Below are 21,336 nucleotides of genomic sequence, written 5' to 3' on the forward strand. Positions count from 1 at the left end.
GCCAGCTACGATAGGGCTGAGGGGCCAGGAACCAATGCCACTGCTGCTGCGCTCTGCTCCGCCATGCCCCACAATCGTCAGAACTCGGAAACCGGAACAGGAGTTGAGAGACTGACACTCAAAGAGCGAATCCAGCTCCAGGGGGCGGGCCTGGTGATTGTGGATCGGTGCTACTGTGCTACAGGAATCCAAATCTGATGAGGGTGTAGTCTGTCCAGGTGATCAGTGATGATTTATCGACTGTAATGTTGCCGAAGGAGGTGAGCATGGGTTCTGAAAGATGAAAGTTCAGGTTTCCGATGAGGCTGGAGGTGGTGTAGTCAATGATTATGGACGGGACAAAGTCTGTGATGCTGCTGGGAGATTGGTGCAAGGTCCTGGTGCTCTGTATACTAGAGTTCCACACATAGTGAAGCTTCCTGACGTGTAGCTTGGATGATAGGGGTTCTATGTAGGTAGCAGAAGTGTCTGTGGAGGTGGTGTAGCAGATAGTGTCCTTGAATATTATGGCACCTCCATCTGCCGGCCTGATCTGATGGTTCTGCCTTGCGATCCTATTCATGTGGTCTGTTCATCCTCAAAACAAAGAGAAAAGGTGAACTAAATTAAATTGTGTTTTAGTTTTAAACCAATTGTCATAAAACAATCAATAAATATTGCTCAAAATTATAAACCATAAATACATTTCCAAATCATCCAATTTACAGGAATTTATTTAAGATTACCCATAGAAGGCAGAAATCTAACTATTTGAAAACGCCCATAGAAGGCAGCAATCTAACTATTTGTACACAGTACTGTGAGAAATTGGGTTCTTGGTTGACTGGGGTGTGAGCCCTGGTCAAGTAACAACCACAATCCCTTGCAGGGTGAACCAGAAAAAAATAACTAAATTAACCTACGCTTATTCCTAGATAGCTTGGCACAAAAAATAGTTAGGCTCAACTTAGAGGCACATCATACGTTCTGTCACTGATGAGTAGACATATATTAACCCTTAGCCTGCTCCTGTAGACTAATATGGCTGCAATGGCTCCATTTCCGGGACCCAGGGAGGTGTGGGGGGGAGAGGGTCTCTGATTCCATCCATAGTATGGCTTACTGCTCCCCATGCCCTCCATGAAGCTGTGGTCCACCTGTCTAGTTTGTGTGACTTTATAGGCTATCTGTGGCCGTGGATCTCTCTATCACTCACCCACACACACATTCCACTTTCATTTATCCTGATTCTGTTGACTAGTTTCCTATTGAAACTGTTATATTAGTAATAAGGTGGAATATCTCTAATAATTATAGCATTACATAGCAACCTACGACCTCGCAATACTGTGCAACACCAAAGTAGGGAAACACAATACTTGCAACGAAAGGCAACTTACCGCACGACACCCGAATGTGCACAAGACATTGCGTCATATATAAAATAACCTAACCAAAGCTCGAGGCTTACAGGGGCATGGTCATCTCTCCGGGTGAGTAGTGCACTATACAAATGCTTGATTGATTGATTTTTTAAATCACCAGAGTGTCAATGTATTGAAAACTATAGGATATTGCGTCACAGAAACAGAGGTAACTTGAGCCAGCAGATTCCCAAACACCTAGGGTAACTCCTGAAATTGAAGTGTTCGGTACATCTTATTTCAAAAAGATTTACAATTTATACAGCAGAAGGGATGTTTCCTTAAACATTTGGATTCGGTCTGTTCTTTTAGCTAAATAATTTAAATGCTAAAAAAATAAAAGCGAATACAGAACTGGTGAATTGTGCATATTGCTCTGGGTTTATATGTGTATCAATTACAAACCTTTACTGTGAAATTTCTTGTCCAGTATCATTATTATTATTACGACAACAACTGCAGCAACAAAAAAGAAAAATAATAACATAAATAATGATACACCGTTTATATTTAGCATGTAATTCTGTTTTTCTTCAGAATTTAAGCTCCAGAAATGAACAATGATACCGCAACCTGATTTAATTTTTCTAATTTTCTGACCACGGAAAAATGAAACTCTGACCTGTCCTTGCCGGTTTCCAGCTCAACTAGCAGCTCGTGAACCAAAAAGTCACCAGCAGGGGCTAAACACACTAAGCCATCTTTGCGAAGCACAGGTGTTCATACAATAAGTATTACTGTCACCAAAATAAACTACATTGCTTATGTAGGCCCCGCAGCCTGGAGTTGTATGTTGTACATGCATGCCGGCAGGGACCAAGTCCTAAAACAAGCATTTGCAATGCAATAGGTCTCGTATTCACGCGAGTTTGAGTTATTGCCATTGTAAATGACAATGCCTTTTGTTGGACCTAAAGTCCTAGGGTAGCTTGGCTCAGGTGGAAAGGTCTCGTTCCGGAGTAACATGTCGTGCTTGCATCACACTCACCTCAGCATTCCAGCGTATCACCACTAAAAACAACACTACACCAAGGTATTATAAAAGTTAGAAAAGCTTTATCTTTCCCTTTTATCAGGTTTCTCTTTTCTTACAAATGAAACCAATCAGTTTTTATCTACACCACATTAGGGTCAAAACATTTTGTTGTGGTTAAATTGGCAGTACTTAAGTACCTTAGCCCTGATGTGAAATCAAGCGCGCCACCTGGTGGTCAAACACAGCACAGCAAATTCAATAACGCTTTAAATAGAGTCATTAAACATAGCGCTGCAGCAAGCAATTTCATAGCGCCTTAAATAGAGTCATTTACGTAGCACTACACATAGTAATTTCATAGTGCCTTAAATAAAGTCATTAACATAGCACTGCACTTGGTAATTTCATAGCGCCTTAAATAGAGTCATTAACATAGCACTGCACTTGGTAATTTCATAGCGCCTTAAATAGAGTGATTAACATAGCACTGCACTTGGTAATTTCATAGCGCCTTAAGTAGAGTCATTAACATAGCACTGCACTTGGTAATTTCATAGCACCTTAAAAGTGGCCCTTCCGCTTAGCGGTGTACTCAGTACCTCATTAGTGCTATCCCCGGCAAGTACCTAAGGCCTTAACGGGACTCTCCATCTGAGGCGAGGTCCTCGGGCCCCAACTTCCTTGTCCTGGAGCCTTACAGAGGCAGGAGATGCTGGTGAGGTGGGTCCCAGGTCAGGGGGAAATGTTGTGGCTCACTGGGCCTCCCCAGGGGAGGGGCGAACTCTGGGCCTCTCTACGGCCTTCTCCCGCCTCCCCCAGGGGTTACCTTTCTCCTCAGCCTTCTCTCGGCCCCTGCGCTGGTTTTCGCCCCTCACGGGCTTCCTCTCAGTCAGCGCTCCACTCGGCGCGGTCCGGCGAGGTGGTGGGGGCTCCGCAGGACTCCAGACGGCTCCGGAGTTTCCCTCAGACTTCCAGGGCCCGCGCCCGCAGCAGCCGATGCAGCGCGACCTGCGGGGCGCGGCCCAGTCGTCCAATCACCCGGCGGCGGGGGTGGCGTCTCGCTGTCCGCCCCCGTCACGTGATGGGGGGAATCCGCTTCACGGTCTTGCGCGGCCTTCACAGGATGGCTCCAGGCCTGGTGAGGCCTTCGCAGGGTTCCAGTGGGCTTTCCTGCCTTCCGACTGCAGCGATGGGGCCCTGGGCTTCTCCACGGGCCCCGATGACTATGGGGGCGATCTTTCCGGCCCTGGGCCGCAGCGGTGAGCTATTCTCTGGGACAGCCCCAACGGGGGTGGCACAAATTAAGGGGTGGCCTGCAGTTCGGGGGTGGCGAAGTGTTCGGCGCCTAGCGCCCCCTGTCTCCTCACAGCGACGCCCAGGCTCAGGACAGGTTGGTTGGAATGCGGCAGGCCACACGCCAGTGGCGGAACAAGATAGGGGGGACCCAGGCACAGTCAGGAAAATGGTGGATAAGGTCAGAAATGGTCACTCTCTTCCCCAGTTCTCTTCAGGGGTCCTGACTAGGCGGAGAGCACAAAAAGTTGACGTGATCCCAGGGTCAGAGGCTGAAGGCAGGGCTAGGTCACGAGGTGTCAACCGAGGGGGGAGAAAAAGCAGGCCTTAAGAACAGTCAGTTCCCCCCCTCTGGCGCTCCTACCTCCCCACTCAGGTGCCTTACTCTTGACTACCTCAGTTCACTCCCCAAAATGGCCGTCGCATCTCACCTCTATATATAGCCTGGGCCCTGACTGGCTAGAGTGGCCCAGAAGGTTCTGGAACTCCTCATGCCAGCCTATGGCCCAGGTTCTAAGGTGACAGTTTAGGCCACCATTTTGTGGAGGAGCTCTCTCCCTCCCTCCATTTTAGGGAAGCGCCTTGCGCCACACCACCAATTAGTGATGATGGGGCACCCAGAGCCTCTAAGTCAACACCATAAAAAACAAGAAAAATTAGAGGGTAAAGGAAGAAAAAATGAGGAGGGGACAGCCAAAGGGCTGGCAGGTCTAACACCTTTTATTTATGTTTTGGGGTTTAAAACATAAATAAAAGGCAATGTCATTTACAATACTAATAGCTTAAACTCTTGCAAATGCGAGACCTATTGCATTGCAATAAAGGGCCTTCTCAACCGCTTGTTAGATTTTAAATATCAGAGAAAGAGACCGGCCTGCAACATTTTCAAAGGAGTGATAAATAGTGCCGTGAAGATATGTAAATGTTGTAACTTACACAGACATGAAGTGAGAGTAACATATGATCTGAGTTATAAACACTAACAAAGTGCTCCAACACCTTTCGCTCTGTGATTACACTTTTGCGACTCAGGAGGAAGAGCGGAAGGTGGGGCTATTTCCTCCACTCTCCGTGTTTTGAATGTGCAGTGTGGCATTGCGTAATGTCTTTGCTATCTTTGGCTTAATAAAAAACACTCCAGCTGTAGTAGGGCCCTAGCTTCACTTCTTGGTGTAGGGCAGGCTGTGCTTTATGGCAGGCATGGAGGGGAGGGAGGGATGGTCTTGGCTGCAGCTGCAGCCTCGTACAGTGCCCCTGCTGGTGGTGGTATTGGTATTGGTGGTGGTGGTATTGATGGTGGTAGAGGTATAGGTGGTGGTGGTATTGGTAGGATTTGTGATTGTATTGGTGGTGGTGATATTGGTGACATTGGTGGTAGTATTGGTGGTGGTGGTGGTATTGGTGGAAGTTTTGGTGGTGGTGGTATTGGTATTGGTGGTATTGGTGGTAATGGTGGTGGTGGAATTGGTCGTGGTGGCATTGGTGGTGGTGGTATTGGTGATGGTGGTATTGGTATGGGTATTGGTGGTGGAGGTGGCATTAGTGGTGGTTTTGGTAGTGGTGGTATTGGCATTGGTGGTATTGGGCGGTGGTGGTATTGGTGGTGGTATTGGTGTTGGTGGTGGCATTGCTATTGGTGGTGGTGGTATTGGTGGTTTTGGTAGTGGTGGTATTGGTATTGGTGGTATTGGCGGTGGCATTGCTATAGACGTGGTGGTATTGGTGGTGGTGGTTTTGGTAGTGGTATTGGCAGTGGTATTGGTGGTGGTATTGGTGGTAGTATTGGTATTTGAGGGGGTGATATTGGTGTTGGTAGTGGTATTGGTGGTATTGATGCTATTGGTGGTGGTGGTGGTATTATTGGTATTGGTGGTGGTGGTATTGGTGGTGTTGGTAGTGGTGGTATTGGTAGTGGTGGTATTGGTGGTGGTATTGGTGGTGGTGGTATTGGTAATGGTATTGGTGGTGGTGGTATCAGTCCTATATGTGGTGGTATTGGTGGTGGTGTTGGTGGTGGTGGTATTGGTGGTGGTGGTAGTATTGGTGACTGTCGTATTGGTGGTGGTATTGTTGGTATTGGTGGTGGTGGTATTGGTATTGGTGGTAGTGTTGGTGGTATTGGTGGTGGGGGTATTGGTGGTGGTGGTATTGGTGGTGGTGGTAGTATTGGTGGTGGTGGTTTTGGTGTTGGTGGTGGTGGTATTGGTGGTGGTATTGGTTTTGATGGTGGTGGTATTTGTGGTAGTGCTATAGGTATTTGTGGTGGTATTGATGGTGGTATTGGTGGTGGTATTATTGGTATTGGTATTGGGATGGTGGTTGTGGTGGTATTGGTGGTGGTGGTAGTATTGGTATTGGTGGTGATGGTATTTGTGATGGTATTGATATTGGTGATATTGGTGGTGGTATTGGTGGTGGTATTAGTGGTGGTGATGATATTGGTGGTGGTATTGGTTTTAGTGGTGGTATTGGTGGTGATTTTGGTGGTATTGTGATGGTGGTGGTGGAACTGGTGGCGGTGGTATTGCTATTGGTGGTATTGGTGGTGGTGGTATTGGTATTGGCGGTGGTATTAGTATTGGTGGTGGTATTGGTGGTGGTGTTTTTAATAAAACAGGTTTTTGAAACCAACCCGTCAGGTGGCTTTAGTGCAGATGACATATAACACAGATGTGCTGTTGTCAGCTTCAGCCCATTAGCAAAGGATTAAGTGCTACCTAGAATTCACATGACTTCATTTGCTAATCATTTCTAAATTCATTTGTCTTGGGGGTTTGAAACAGACATGAAATAATGGCGGGTTAAAATGATTGAAAGCAGGCACCCATTTTATGGGGGCGGCCGTGCTTCTTAAAAAACACAATCGGTTTCAGCTGAAGCAGCACATGTCCGGCCTGCAGTAAGAGAAACTCAATAAAGTAAATATAGCTTACAGACTAAATAACAGGTCCTGGGTAACAACCATAGTAAAAGGGCTAGTAGCCATGGGAGGTTACAAATTAAGACAGGGCCGTACTAAGGAGGGACTAACAAGCCTATTAACGAATCCAAAGGCTTAATCGGTTGCAAAGTCTACATTTTAAAATATATGATTGGGTTAAGGCATCTGCTGTAAAGATGGCCAGTAAATCTCAGGGAATAGTAATAATGGTGAGATAACTCTGGAGTTTAACGCATTTGTTTTAGGTATCTGTGTTTTGTGACGTCTCAGATTTTAATCAAAGTAGTATAAGTTTGAAGAGATTCAAAGTAGTATAAGGTTAATGTGTCTCCTGCAAAGCACATCACGTAACATGCAGATGACAGATTTTATTTTATGTAGATAATAAAGTGGGTTACTGCTTTTAACACAGAGATCTTTTTTTTACTTGCAGTTCATAAATTGTAAACCTTGTCATATCACACAGTGAGCTGTGAAGGACATGTGACTCCTACAACATGTAACCATGCCTCATGTAACTCATCTTGTACATTGATTTTACACATGTACATGATTTATTGTCAATGTATAATGTGTATGTTAGGTAAAGAGCTCTGACACCCTGAATTGGGTTGCATAGTGCTATAAAAGTAATAAAATAGCGCTATTGAAATTGTTATTTGTGTAGATACTATCACAGACCAACACTTCTGACATTCTTACAGTGCATTCATCTCTTATGTGCAGGGACTGAATGAGGCATTCACATTTAAGTGTGAGGCTCCGGACCGCCTCCAGTCAGGATATCCAAACAAGAGGCCTGATGACCCCTGAACTTCAGCCCAGCTGGAGTAGAAAAGAAAAGCCCCCTCGCTGCCTGCAAATTGCTGCTGAGAATGGGAAGCAGACTACGTACAGGCACTACTGAACATGTCCCAGTGTTAAAAAATAACACCGGGACAAGTTCAGCATATCTCTGTGGGGCCCAACTTCTTAGTAGGGGGGATGGCATCCACCCTGTGAAAATAGTGGGTGGATGCGGTTTACCTGCATGTACCCCCAACTCGTGCCCTGCATGCCGGGAAGCAGGTTTTGGAGTAGTCTGTGTATTTCTTTCTGTGAATGACACAAAAACAGAGTGATGTCTCACCACTGTCATTTTCTCTGAAGGATCTGAAAAACTGCCTAGCCATCTGTCCAGATTTGTCAGCAGAGTGCAGCTGGCGAAGGTGCTGCAAATTAAAGGGTGGGGTATACATTGTGCGGGAACCAACGCAGCCCTTACTGCTCTCATCAGACCAGCGTCACCCATCAAGCAGAAAAAGGTGTTCAAAAGCAGAATCGTCACCTTTCAAGTGAACTACCAGTATTGTTCATAGAGAGCTGTCTACATACAGCAGGGTGTGTGCGGAATCTGTCTGCAACTCTGCACAGTTTCAAGTCCGTGTGAGACGCTGCGCATGGAGCTACAGGACCACCCTAACTTGTTTTCAGCTGTAAGATTCTGCAGCACTTCCTTCCCTGCTGAGGTCACGATCTCGATGCCAGCGCTGCCGTTGCCCAAGGGCCACTGATGGGCTGGGTGTCCATGGTCCCCTTGCCTGTTCTCCTATGGCACCTTGCCTTTGGTGGGGGCTTGTTGGCACCCTTCTTCCCTACAACCAAGGAGCTGAGGTCCAAGGTCTTGACCTCGAACGCCCCCTCCATATTGCTGAACACGCCACCATACTTCTCCGTGGGCACTGCAGTGGTTCTCGGCCGGACCAGGTAGAATCGTAGCTCCTCCTCCTGGTTCTCGCCCCTGTCTGCCAGATCAACAATGCCATTCTTGGTGGCTGAAGGTGTAGGTCTCAGGGGACTAGAGAACTGGTGAGAAGGGGATAGGGGAGTAGGGGAAGGGGGTGTGGGGCAGAACTTGGGGATAACTCTGAGGGAGGGGGTAGGTCTGTGATACAGAAAACAGGGTAGCAGAGCTGCTTAGTTACTTCACGTTGGGCGAGAATATCCAAAGCTGCTCAGAGAGCTTGCAGAGCTCAGAGAAGTTCAATGTTCTGTACACTCCTATGTATTTTTCAAACCACCGCTGTTTTTGCTGCGGCTGAACTGACTGCATTACATGCCGGAAGCTTAATACCAACGCGCATGATCATTTTCCTTCTTCTACGACTACCTCTACATCCAAAAATGTAATATTGTTTGAACTGCGGGCCATGCAAAATTTTATATCTGATAGCCTGTTTTTCAGCCAGTTGAAGAAAGATTTCAAAGCATTGTCTGTCCAGATACAGAAGATGTTGTTGATAAACCTGAAACTCTTCGACTTTTCTCCACTCTGAGGGAGTTGAATTTAAATAATGGAACCTGGATTTTTGAGGCAACTGAGAACTGTGCCAGTTGTCCTTGAAATTTAGCAGGCAACACAACCCCTCACCAAACAGCGGACATTCATGAGTCTTACACATATAGTGATATTAAGTACCGATTCGTGTTTTTGAAAAATTCAAGACAGGGTTGTTCTGAAGTTCTCTACATATATTGTTTATGCAGCAAATTTGTTTGTAACAGCTATTCACTTTAGGCCATGTTTTAAAATATCATTTAGACTTTTTTTGCAATGTATGTAAATGCAAAAATCGACACTTTGTTTTGAACACTGGCACAACTGGGCACATATACCCAATGATGTATGTGATTTAAGGAGTTTGACAAAAAAAACCTGTAGAAATGAATTATTAAACATTGGTAAAAAAAAAAACAAGGTGTCAGGTACTCAAAACCCTGAACCCTAAATAAAGAAATATAGGGCCATATGTAGGTGGCCTAACATTTACCACTTCATAAATACCGAATTTTACCGATTCGGTATTTATGAAGTGGTAAATGCTATGTAGGTAATCCATCGGTAATATTTACCGATTCGGAATGGGTCGGTATTTTAGAATCGGTATTTACCGATTCGGTAATGGTAACTGGCTTCCCATTGATTCCTATGGGCCAGGAGGCCCATAGGAATCAATGGGAAGCCAGTTACCATTACCGAATCGGTAAATACCGATTCGGTAATGGGGGGAGCACAATCAAGGGTGGCAGGGTGTCACAGTGACACCCTGTTGCACCCCTGATTCCTGCATGTGTGCACATGTGGCACACATGTCTGCCACATTGCACACCTCTAAGTGCAAAAAAATGCTTTTTCAAAGCCATTCGTCATTTACCACCAACTTTTTGTTGGTGGTAAATAACGAATCCCCACAACACCCACACACTCCCCCTACATCTCATTTCAGGATTCGCTATTTACCGAATCGGTAAAATTACCGATTCGGTAAATTACCGAATCCTGAAATGTGCCCCCTACATGCCAAAAGCCTGAATACCGGTCGGTAACGGGATTTTTACCAAAAATTGGCCGTTACCGACCGGTATTGGGCTTCCTACATATGGCCCATAGTGTGGTAAATGATTCCAGCCTAAGCATTGCATAGTTTGCATATAAAGTGGTCTAGTCTCAGGTTGTTGTATAGGCCCAACTCTTCAAGTTAAAACACATTTTTCTAAAAGTGGCATTTTCAAAATTGTAATGAGAAATCCAACTGTACTAATAAAGAGGATTTATCAATACAATGTCATAGGTACCAAACATGAAATATCTACCTCCTCCCAATTAGGAATTACAGCTTTTTAAATGTAATAAGAAATCCCCAATGCTATCCTATAAGAGGGGTAGGTCTCACAGTAGTGAAGAACGTACTTGGGTGTTTTTCACTACCAGGAGATGTAAAAGTTAAAATTACATGTCCAACCTTTTCATTATACGGGACACTGCCCTATGGGCTACCTAGGGCCTACCTTAGGGGGTGACTTATATGTAATCAAAGGGAAGTTTAAGGCTTGGCAAGGGGGTTCAAGGTATTTCACTTAACTGTGTTTAAGGGTTTAATTTACAAAACATTTTTCTCAGGCAGGTGTAGCTAACTCCTGGAAAATTAGCAAATATTTGCACCTACTCACAAACATAATATTATTGAATCAGGCATTGTTTTTCTCCATGTCTAAGCAACTGGTTCCTCTTAAGGAGACTGTTAGAAATTGGGTTTCTGGTTTGCAGAGGTATGCACACTGTCCAAGCAGGAACCACAGTGCTATTCAGGGTAAGTCAGATACACACCATAAATTAACCTGTGCTCACCCTGTGGTAGCTAGGCACATAACAGTTAGGCTTAACTTAAGAATAAAGTATCTGTGAAACACAACACACAGCATCACAATGAAAGCACCGCAAACAGACTCCACACCAGGTAAGAAAAATAGATATAATTTTTTATGAATAAAACAAGACCAAAGTGAATTTATAAAGATTAAATGTAAAAATAGCGCTTGGAAGCAATAAGCGCCTATAGGTTTTATCTGATTGCGCTGGACCGGCAGAGTCAAGAGTTCAGGCCAACTGCCATGGTGTGCGGGACGGATAAAGGAGCTGCGCAGGCACACTGAGCAAAGTACCTCAATCCTGTTCGCAACAACGCGATGCAGGGTGTAGCCAGCGATGCGTTGGTGTCAATCACATAGTTGAGGTGATGCGTCAATTTTCTTCACGCAGTGTTGGTGATGCACCAGTTCTGAAGAAGATGTACCAAGCGAGAGGCGTTTGTTCTGCAGACGATGCATCGGATTTCTCCACATAGTCGAGGAGATGCATCGATCTTCCCATACTTCAGCAGCGGCGATGCATCGGTTTAGATGCTTCTGTTCTTTAACCACTTGGGTGCCATGGACGTAATGGCTACGTCCTCGGCCATGGTGCTACTGTGCAAAGGATGTAACCATTACGTCCAGCTACCCATCCACGGGGAAAGCGCTGGTGCTTTCTCCCTGGGGCACCCACCCACATGGGGATGGCAGCACAAGTGCTCCCGATGCCACCCCAAACTCCACCTCGGCTACGTGATACCGTTGGCATGCTGGAAACCATTTGCTTTCAGCATGTCCTGGGTGAGGATGAGTTTTTGGTGAGTCCTTCTCTAAGGGTCGGGATTTATCGGAATACAGACACAGGGGAAAAATACTTTCCCTGTGCGTCTGTAGAGTGGAGTCCTGCTCCACGATCGCAGGTAGGGCCACGATCGTGAGCAGGAATCCACAACACTAGATACCAAGGATGTTTTTGGGTGATATTTGGGGGAGCGAGCACTTCTGCATATGTGATACATGTTTTGGCCCCCCGAGGGGGGAGGGGGGTCAAAAACCACTAGAAGACAGGGAGTATGATTTTTATGACGATTACAGGGAGCGACCCCTTGGGCAAGGGGCGCTCCACTTGGGGACTAATTTGTTTTTGGTAGTTCCACCCCCTGAGAGGGCTGATCAGCCATTTTTATGCTGAGCTGCCCTCTGGGGGATGGAAGGCCATTAAACCACCAGGGATTGGTTTTTTGTTTGGGGAGCGACCCCTAGGACAAGGGTTCTTCCTTGGGGGAGAGTTCTTTTAGTTATTTCACTTCCCCATAGGGCAGATCAGCTGTTTTCAGGCTGATTTGCCTTTTGTGGGGGCAGAAGCCTACCAGAAACCAGGGATTTATGTTTTGAAGGGTAGAGACTCCTTGGGGGCCCATATTTATTTTTGTGTCCTCCTCCCTTGAGGGTAGATTGGGCATTTTTATTGGCCGATCTGCCCTCTGGGGTGTGTGTTTGCCCCCTTGAGAGATTTATGAGTGGATTGAGCCTCAGGGTGGATGGCAACATTTAGTCACCTGGGAATAAGGTTATGTATGTGGTGGGAGATTTGCTTTTGGGACAAGGTTTACTTCCATCTGGTGGTACCACACCTCCTTTCGGGGGAATATCAGTGTCTTTTGATATATTGTTCTCATTTTCAGTCCAGTTTTAATTTTCTATTTTTTTATTATTGTATAACCAATTATTTCCTTTGTCTTTTTGGTAAATCCTGTTTGCGGGTGTAGCTTTGGCAGATCTGCAGTCTGTGGAGTTGTGGTTGGTAAGCTACTCATTTAATAATCTTTTCATCTAATGTGTATCCTTCGCCTGTTTGTATAACTGGTTTTGTTAGCTTTTTGTGTGATTGTCTTTCAAATTAACATTTTGATTTGCGCTAGTTATTTACTGCCTTATGTGTAATGTTGTTTTTTTGCCGTTTTTTTTTCTTTTGTTCCAGTGGGATCTTTATAGTGCTTGCTGTGTCTGTGCAGAGTAAATGCAGTTGATCCTTAGTGTTACTGTCTCTGGCAAGTGGGCTGTATCGTTTTAGAGCAGATAGCTCTTTGTATGCTTTTTATTGATTGACTTCTCCCTCTAGATTTTACTATAACCTGTAGTATGACCTTCCGTTTGATAAAGCCACACTTTGTTTATTACTTATTTTATACAGTGTTGGGGATTGTCGACTTGTTTGTCAAGTTACTTTTCTTAGTAATTATGGCTAGCCACAGGATGACTGCTCAGCAGGTTGTTAGTATGCTTTTCGAGTCTTCTTCTGACCATGATTATGAAATTGGTTCTGCATCTGAGGCAGAGGCGGAAGGCCAGGATTCTGAAAGTGAATTTTCTGTCAGAGGGGAATCATCTGATGATGAAGCCACTCTCAGTGCGGATGAAGTGCCGCTTTTAGAGGAAGACACTGATGTGCCAATAGAGCATCAAGAGGTATCTGGATTGGAGCCTGGGATCAAAGGCTTACCATTGGAAGTGCTGGGCTCTGGGAAGACCCAAACATGGTGCAGCAGGTGTTGCCTGCCTTCGGTGGCGTTGCAGGGTGTAGAGTGAAAACTGAAAACCTTTTGCCTATAACTTTTTTCAGTTGTTTATGGACGATGTTTTTTTGGATGAGGTTGTTGAGCAGACTAATTTGTATGCTGAACAGTATTTGAAAGACAACAGCGCCAGGCTTAAGCTCCACTCTAGAGCTACCCGGTGGACTCCCACAAATCTGGATGAGTTGAAGAAGTTCTTGGGTTTAACTTTTTTGATGAACCTGATAAGGAAGCCGTTGCTGTCTTCATATTGGTCTACTAGTCCCTTGATGGCAACAGCTATATTTCCTGCAACCATGAGTCGTAATCGGTATTTGCCTCTTCTGCGGCTGCATTTTGTTGATAATGCTTTAGCATTGCCACAAGATCATCCTGATTGCGACCGTCATTTTAAGATTTTGCCTGTCCTTGATCACTTTGTAGATCGATTTTCAGAGATCTGTGTTCCAGGGAAAGAAATAGCTGTGGATGAGTCTTATTTCCTGTTCAAGGTCTGATTGGTTTTTAGGCAGTTAATTCCTAGCAAGCGGGCACATTTTGGAATTAATATGTAGATGCTGTTTGAGACTAGTACTAGATATGTCTATAATTCAGGGTGTACCAGTAGGAATTCCAGTATGACCCCCCTGTTGTCCGTTCACTTTTGGAGTTACTGAGAAAACTGTGTGAGAACTTGTTAGAGGACTTTGTAACAAAGTTCACCATTTATACCTGGATAATCTTTACCCTGGTGTTCAGGGAATCGTTCAAACTAGACCATGTTGCTTGGGGCACAATCCGCTCTAACTATAAGGGTTACAAAAATGAGCTTGCTTGTAAAAAACTTGAGAAAGGTAAGCGCATGTCTTGCGTAGCGATGAACTTCTAGCTCTGAAATGTTCTGACAGGAGAGAAGTCTAAATGCTGACTACCATCCATGATGAAACTACTTCACCTGTGACTTTTTGGGGGCAGGTTGCTGAAATGCACAAACCTGTGTGCATTTTAGACTACAATAAGCACACAGATGGTGTAGGTAGAATAGATAAGAGGTCTGAACCTTACACTGCTGTTTGGAAGGTGTACGTTTGATATAAGAAGTTGGCTATCCATTTAGCAACCTTAAATGCTTTTGTTGTATTTAAGGATTGTTCTCCTGAGTCAAAGATTACATTTGTTCAGTTTCAGCAGTCTTTGATAGGCAGCCTTGTTGTACTGGAACAGGCAAGAGTTCCTAGAGAAGCAGTGTTGGAGGATGTGGCTTGATTGAAAGATCGCCACTTTCCTGATCACATTCCTTCCAAGGTTGAAAAAACTTTCCTGCTAAGAAATGTAGTCTGTGCCCGAAGAGGTATGCAGAAGGAGAGTCATATGTACTGCCCCGATTGTCCTTCTAAGCCTGGACTGTGTGTGCCCACATGTTTTAAATTATACCACACGCAACAGAGGTTTGGGTGCAACCATGTGCGTAAAAGTAAATTGACTGGTCTGTATTGTTTTATATTATTGGTTCAGAATTCATGGTTGGCATTAGTGTGATGTATATACTTAGAGCTGTTGTGTTTGCAGTTATAGTTTTGTATCTACTTACATTTGGTTGGTGTTTTCTTTCTTTGTATAATTTTTTTTATGGTGGTGTGCATCATCTGGCAGTGTCCATGGACTGGCATTTGGCTGGTGCTGTGGGTGTGTGGACTGGCGTTTTATCTGGTGGTGTGCATTGACTGGTGTATGGCTGGCAGTGTGCTTGGACTGGTACTTGGCTGGCAGTGTGCATGGACTGGTGCTTGGCTGGCGGTGTGCGTGGACTGGCACTTGACTGGTGGTATGCATGGACTGGCATTTGGCTGGTGGTGAGTGTGGACTGTCGTTTGGCTGGCGGTGTTTGAGAAGTGACTTACTGCTGGTCATTACACACACAGCTAGCCAAGCACCACTACACACACTCCGTCAACCACCAAGCGGTGTAATTGCTATGTCAGTCATGTGGGCGTATGGAAGTGATGGGCCCTTGAATGGTGCTTTCTCTAGATGGCCGCCAAGCCTGAAACCAAAAACGCAGATGCCCCCCTTGCTAAACCAGGTTGCTTTGGGATAGATAATTTTAATGTTTCCACAGTGGGTTTTGGGCCGTTTCCTTTCACGGGCACTTGGCCTACCAACATAAGTGAGTTACAATGTTTATCGGGAGATTTGGGTGAATGCTGGGTGGATGGAAGTACGTGGCTCCCCTCTGTTTCCAGAGCTTTCCATCACAGAAATGTGTTTTTTGGAATATTTTGAGGTTTGCAAGGGAATCTGGGTAACTGAACCTGGTGAAAGCCACACAAGTCACCCTATCCTGGATTATATTGGGTGTCTAGTTTAAAAAAATGTACAGGTTTGCTAGGTTTCCCTTGGTGCTGACTGAGCTAGTGCCCAAAATCCACAGCTAGGCACATTGCAAAAGGTTCAGTTTTCAGTGGAAAAATGTGATGTGTCCACGTTGTGTTTGTTGCATTTTCTGTCGTGGGCATTTGTACACCCACATAAGTGAGGTACCATTTTTATTGGGAAACTTAGGGAAACACAGAATAGTAGAACAAGGACTATTACCAATTGTCTTTCTATGCATTTTTGCCTTCCAAATGTAAGCCGGTGTGTAAAAAAGAAGTCATTTTGAAAAATCCCCTCTAGATCACAAGCGAGTATGAGTACCCACAAATTTAGAGATGTGCAAATAACCACTGCTTCTAAACTCCATATCTTGCTCCCATTTCAGAAATACATAGGTTTTCTTGATACCTATTTAACCAGCTTCTCATTCATTACTATGATTACGGCTAAACAAGCAGTTCATAGAGAGAAGATTAGTATTATCATTCTTTTCCAGGGCAAACATCCTCTTCCATGATCATACAACCTCCATTTTCTCCTGCTTCACCCTTAGCGAGAAGCAGTGCACTATGAATGAAAATGTGGGTGATTGAATTTTACAATAATGAATACCCCTTGCATAACTCCATAGCCCTCCAGGTTTACCCTTGTTGAACAAAAGCTGAGATTGACTTAAAAAGCTATAACTATATTTAATACTGTCATTCTCTCTATATATCTACTTGTTACTTCACTTTTTGCTCTTTGGTCATAAACTATATGTGGTCTCTAGCACTACACTTGCTAAACAGCACAGAAGAAATGAAAAGGGTCGCATCTAAATCTGATACAATGGTTCATACCCAAAGTACCTTACGGCATGTTTAATATCCTTTCACTTATAGGTGCCTGGTCGTAGATCCACCATATTCGTAATCTCTACTCTACTTGACAAGCCATGGAGCATGGACCATCTCCTGTCTTTCACTTATATGTTGCTACTGTCATTGGTAGAAATCCCAGTTTAAATGTCATGTACAGCTTCATATAACTTAATCTCCCAATACAATTAAGGTATGGTTCTCTCCCCACACATTTGCACATCTAGGTTCAGTCAGGTTAGTTTAGCATCTGTTCTTTCTTCCATCCATCTAGTTTAAATCAGGCACCAATATTTCTCTTTAAATTATCTTTTCATCAGACACAGGCAGTAACTTGAGTTTGTCAATAATCCTCATGGTTGGGATCTGTAAATAGACTACACTACATCACAAGGGAGTGCATTTGTACAGATCAACTGCACTCTTCTCCCACAGGTACCATTGTCCCAAATATCAGTTTATATTTAAGAAGCTGCATTTGGCTTTTCAAATATATGTTTTTGGAGTATACAGACTAATATTGTTTACCTCTCATACTTGCTTATAATGCTGTTCTGACTTAAAACATACAAACACCAGTTTGCTCTGTAATCCAGAGGTACCATCATTAAGGTACATCACTATCAATATTCTTCTTTCTTTATTTTTGTGAGTTTTTCAGGGGGAACAAGGACAATTCTGGTGTTAGAGTACCTCATGCTTTCAGACACAGGAGAATGCCAGTGGTCTTGACTAGTATTGGGTATTTCCCCACTGTGCTAGAGAAAAATGAACATAATACCAGTAATTACAGAATGAAGAACATTTATTTAGTTATTAATTATATTTAAACAGACCGAACGTAGCAACAGGGGCAATAAAGCACTGTACATAAAACCAGAGATCATATTGTAATATCCTAAAAAATTGGATTACATTGAGGAGAGGGAGAAGAATTAGACTCTCAGTTAGACCCGTTATACGTTTATGAAAAGAGCAGATTGTTGATAAGCTGGGCATTCTCTAGTAAGCATGTCCAGAGTCTAGGAGCTTCAAATGAAAAGGCTTGGTTGAGTGTACCAGACTTTTTCACTGTTCGAATTTCAAGAATCGGGCGAGATTGTATTCTAGTGTTTCTCCTCCTGTGATGTGTAACATGTTTAATGTGAGTGCTCAGTGACTGGTATATATAATTTTGAAGAAGATTCTGCGTTCCTTGCTCCATGTATCAGGAAAGCTGCAGCAGGGAGGGTGGCTCTCAAGGTAACAGGGGTATTTTTGGGGAGGTCATTTAGCTTCACATTGTCAAAGCATGAACGACTGCTTTGAAATTTGCTTGCGGGATGGAGGGCTCCATCTCCTTTGGAAAATTAGTCGGAAGATGGTTGATTTAGTAAATATGGACATGAGTGTTGTTATTAACATATTTTAGTCTATGATGAAGCCTACTGATTTGTCAACGGAACCAACAAGGAAGAAATGGCAAGATCTGAAAGGGTGGCAAGCCATTTTTAAATTCCATATTTTGATTTTTTAGAATGCAGTAGGAGGAGGATTTCCATTTTAGTTGGAATTGATTGAGAGAAAAAGTATATCTAACGTACCTGTTTTTCTGTAAACATTTTACAAGAATACTATAACAGGATTTCATATTCATAGGCAAACTTGGGTATCATTAACTTTATGATGTAAAGAAATCCAATTTCCCGGGAGCAATGGCTCCAGTGTTTCATGTAAAGACTGAACAGGAAGGGGATAAGATAGAACATTTAAGTAGAACACATTTTAGAAGCAAGTGTGAGATTTGTAGTCATATAGTAATATATTTTACAAACTTGGATTGTGCACTAAAAGAGGATTTAAACCATTTCAGGATTAAATCTTCTATTCCCATTCAGTGGAAGAGGTTGTTGAGAAACGCTTTGTGATCTATTGGTCCAACAGAGCTCAAAGGCAAATATCACAATTATCTATAATGGAAACAATGTTATGAGGAAACTGGAGGAGTGCTGTTTGAAGGCTGAATTGTGGATAGCAATCAGATGTTCACTCTTTCTCATAAAGTACAAATATATCTCTATATTTAAAATGTCAATACTGTCCATTATGTTAATAAGATGATCAGAGTTCAAGAAATGAATGCTATTTTGGGATCACCAGGGGTCACAGACCCTGGCTTTCCCTGTGAGACCACGGGCACTGCCTCTGCCACCCCTGACCTCAGAGGGGTCAAAATCAGTGGTAAGAACACAAAGGTGTCTCTCAGTATCAGGCTAAAACTTTCTTGTTTTCTGCAGTTTTTTTCATCGCATTAACTATGAATACTAGTTTATCATTCACTATTAGTGTAATAAAAAGTGGAGCAGCAGGATCTGGAACTGGATCTTAAATAGCATATTAGGTAGGTAGAATAAAAAGCTTTTAAATGTATTTTGTGTGCACACTTGTGGGGCAGTTTATGTTAGAGAGTGTGTGCATGCATGAGCATTTATGTACGCTGGATCGTGTGTACATATGTAGAACTGCTTACCTGTGTTCATCTTTTAGGCTGCACAGGTGCATGATACTGGAGTCTGACCCCTCTCCAGAGTGTTATCGTTACCTTTCCCAAATAAAACTGTAAAATATTATACCTTCATAGATCCAATGTCAGCTCCACGGAGAGATGGATAACCTCATGCAGCAGCATGCATGTCCTGGAGTGAGGCCTTTACATTTGCATGTGTGCTCCTGCACATAAATGCAATTCTAATCTGCTCACTAAAACAGAGGTCGAACCAGCTTCTCATTCATTAGTATGATTGCGGCTAAAAAGGCAGTTCATAGTGAGCAGATTAGTATTATCATTGTTTTCAGGGGCAAAAATCCTCTTCTATGACCACACAACCGCCATTGTCTCCTGCTTCACCCTCAGCGAGAAGCCGTGCACTATGAATGAAAATGTGGGTGATTGAATTTTACAGTAATGAATACCCCTTGGCCCACAATTCTATCCAGCTTTACCCTTGTTGAAAAGCAGCTGAGATTGACTTAAAAAGCTATAACTATATTTAATACTGCCACTCTCTCTATATATCTACTTGGTACTCCACTTATTGTCTTTGGTCATAAACTATCTGTGGTCTCCAGCACTACACTTGCTAAAAAATAGCAAGAAGAAATGAAAAGGGTCGCATCTAAATCTGATACAATTATTCGTATCCAACATGCCTTAGGGCATGTTTAATATCCTTTCACTGATAGGTGTCTGGTTGTAGATCCACCATATTTGTAATATTTACTCTAAATGACAAGCCATGGAGCATAACTAAACAAGCATTTGCAGTGCAATAGGTGTCGCATTTGAGCTATTGGCATTGTAAATGACAATGCCTCATATTTATGCGTTTGAAAACCTGCAAGCTGTGCGTAAACAAGCACTTTGTACTTATAGCCCTTGCTTATGAGAAGCAAAGCTTGCAGTATCTTTTACTGACAGCCTTGCTTCTCGTAAGGACTATACGTACAAAGTACGTGTTTATGCACCGCTTGCAGGTTTTCAAAATAAATTAATAAAAGGCACTCTCATTTACAATGCCAATAGCTCCAACTCTTGCAAATACGAGACCTATTGCACTGCAAATGCTTGTTTTATTTACTGATCCAAGTTGTACTGGTAAATAAAGAAAAATAAAGCAGTGACAAAGTTTTTTTTTTTTTAAGGCAGGTGGAGTGAAATAACGAAAGCAGGGCTCAGAAGCAACACGGAGCGTACTGGTGCGGGAAAGATCACAGAGGATGGGGTCAGAAGCAACACGGATGGCGGCTGGACAAGAAGGGCGAGAGAGAGCAACGTGAAGCATGTGAGAACAGAAGCACACAGGAGAAAGAGAGCAACGTGGAACGGGTAGAAGCACACATGGAAAAAAGCAATGCATGGGAGGTGAAACACACAAGGGCAAGCACAACACTGAGGGAGTGGGGGAGTAACATGGAGCGCGGTGGAGTGGCGATGGATAAAGAGGAACCCCCCATTAAAAACAATAAGATGCTATTATGCAGTCACAGCAGTGGTGTCATTTTGTAGGTAAAAGCACAACACATGAACGCACCTACAGCGTGCGTGTGAAGTTTAAAAAAAATATATATTTACTGATCCAAGTTGTACTGGTAAATAAAGCACACATTTTTTTTTCATTATTTTTTTTTAAGGCATGTGGAGGGAAATAACGAAAGCAGGGCTCAGAAGCAACATGGAGAGTACTGGTGCGGGAAAGATCACAGAGGATGGGGTCAGAAGCAACACGGATGGCGGCTGGACAAGAAAGGCGAGAGAGAGCAACGTGAAGCACGTGAGAACAGAAGCACACAGGATAAAGAGAGTAACGTGGAACGGGTAGAAGCACACAGGAAAAAACTATAGTACAGTACCTCTACAGTAGTGCTAGGCCCTGAACTGGCATGCCAAGCAGAGCAAATATGCAGGACTTACGAACATATTGTGACAATTCACAGCAGTGTCTCGGTACTCCACGAGACAGCAGTGAAGGTGTTCAGATTAGATTAAAACGTAGATGTCTTGTAACTTTGCATGCTGAAGCAGCACAAGGCGTGAAAGTCACCGCATTCCAGCCATTAGAGGTGGCAGCATAGCACTGAGAAGTATGTTAATACCGGCATGAAGAGAGGATAAAGACGAAGAAGGACATTGATGGTTACTTAAAGCAGCTAATAAATGGGCAGGAGTGCTTTAACTGATCAGATAAGTACCAGTGGCAGAAGAGTAATAGACAGAGGTAAGATT

The 21,336-nt window shown here is 43.7% G+C and overlaps 1 long non-coding RNA gene across 1 annotated transcript in view; it reads left to right on the plus strand.

The window, feature by feature from the left end:
• Positions 1-20,499, plus strand: part of LOC146802079 (uncharacterized) — a 111,006-nt gene extending 90,507 nt beyond the window's left edge. Inside the window, exons 2-3 of the long non-coding RNA XR_014967359.1 lie at positions 12,553-12,587; positions 20,256-20,499. This is a non-coding gene — a long non-coding RNA (uncharacterized LOC146802079). The remainder of the gene's footprint in view (positions 1-12,552; positions 12,588-20,255) is intronic.
• Positions 20,500-21,336: the final 837 nt, after the last annotated feature.

This window comes from Triturus cristatus, chromosome 8 (assembly GCF_964204655.1).
Source record: "Triturus cristatus chromosome 8, aTriCri1.1, whole genome shotgun sequence".
In the NCBI taxonomy this organism is placed as follows: Eukaryota; Metazoa; Chordata; class Amphibia; order Caudata; family Salamandridae; genus Triturus; species Triturus cristatus.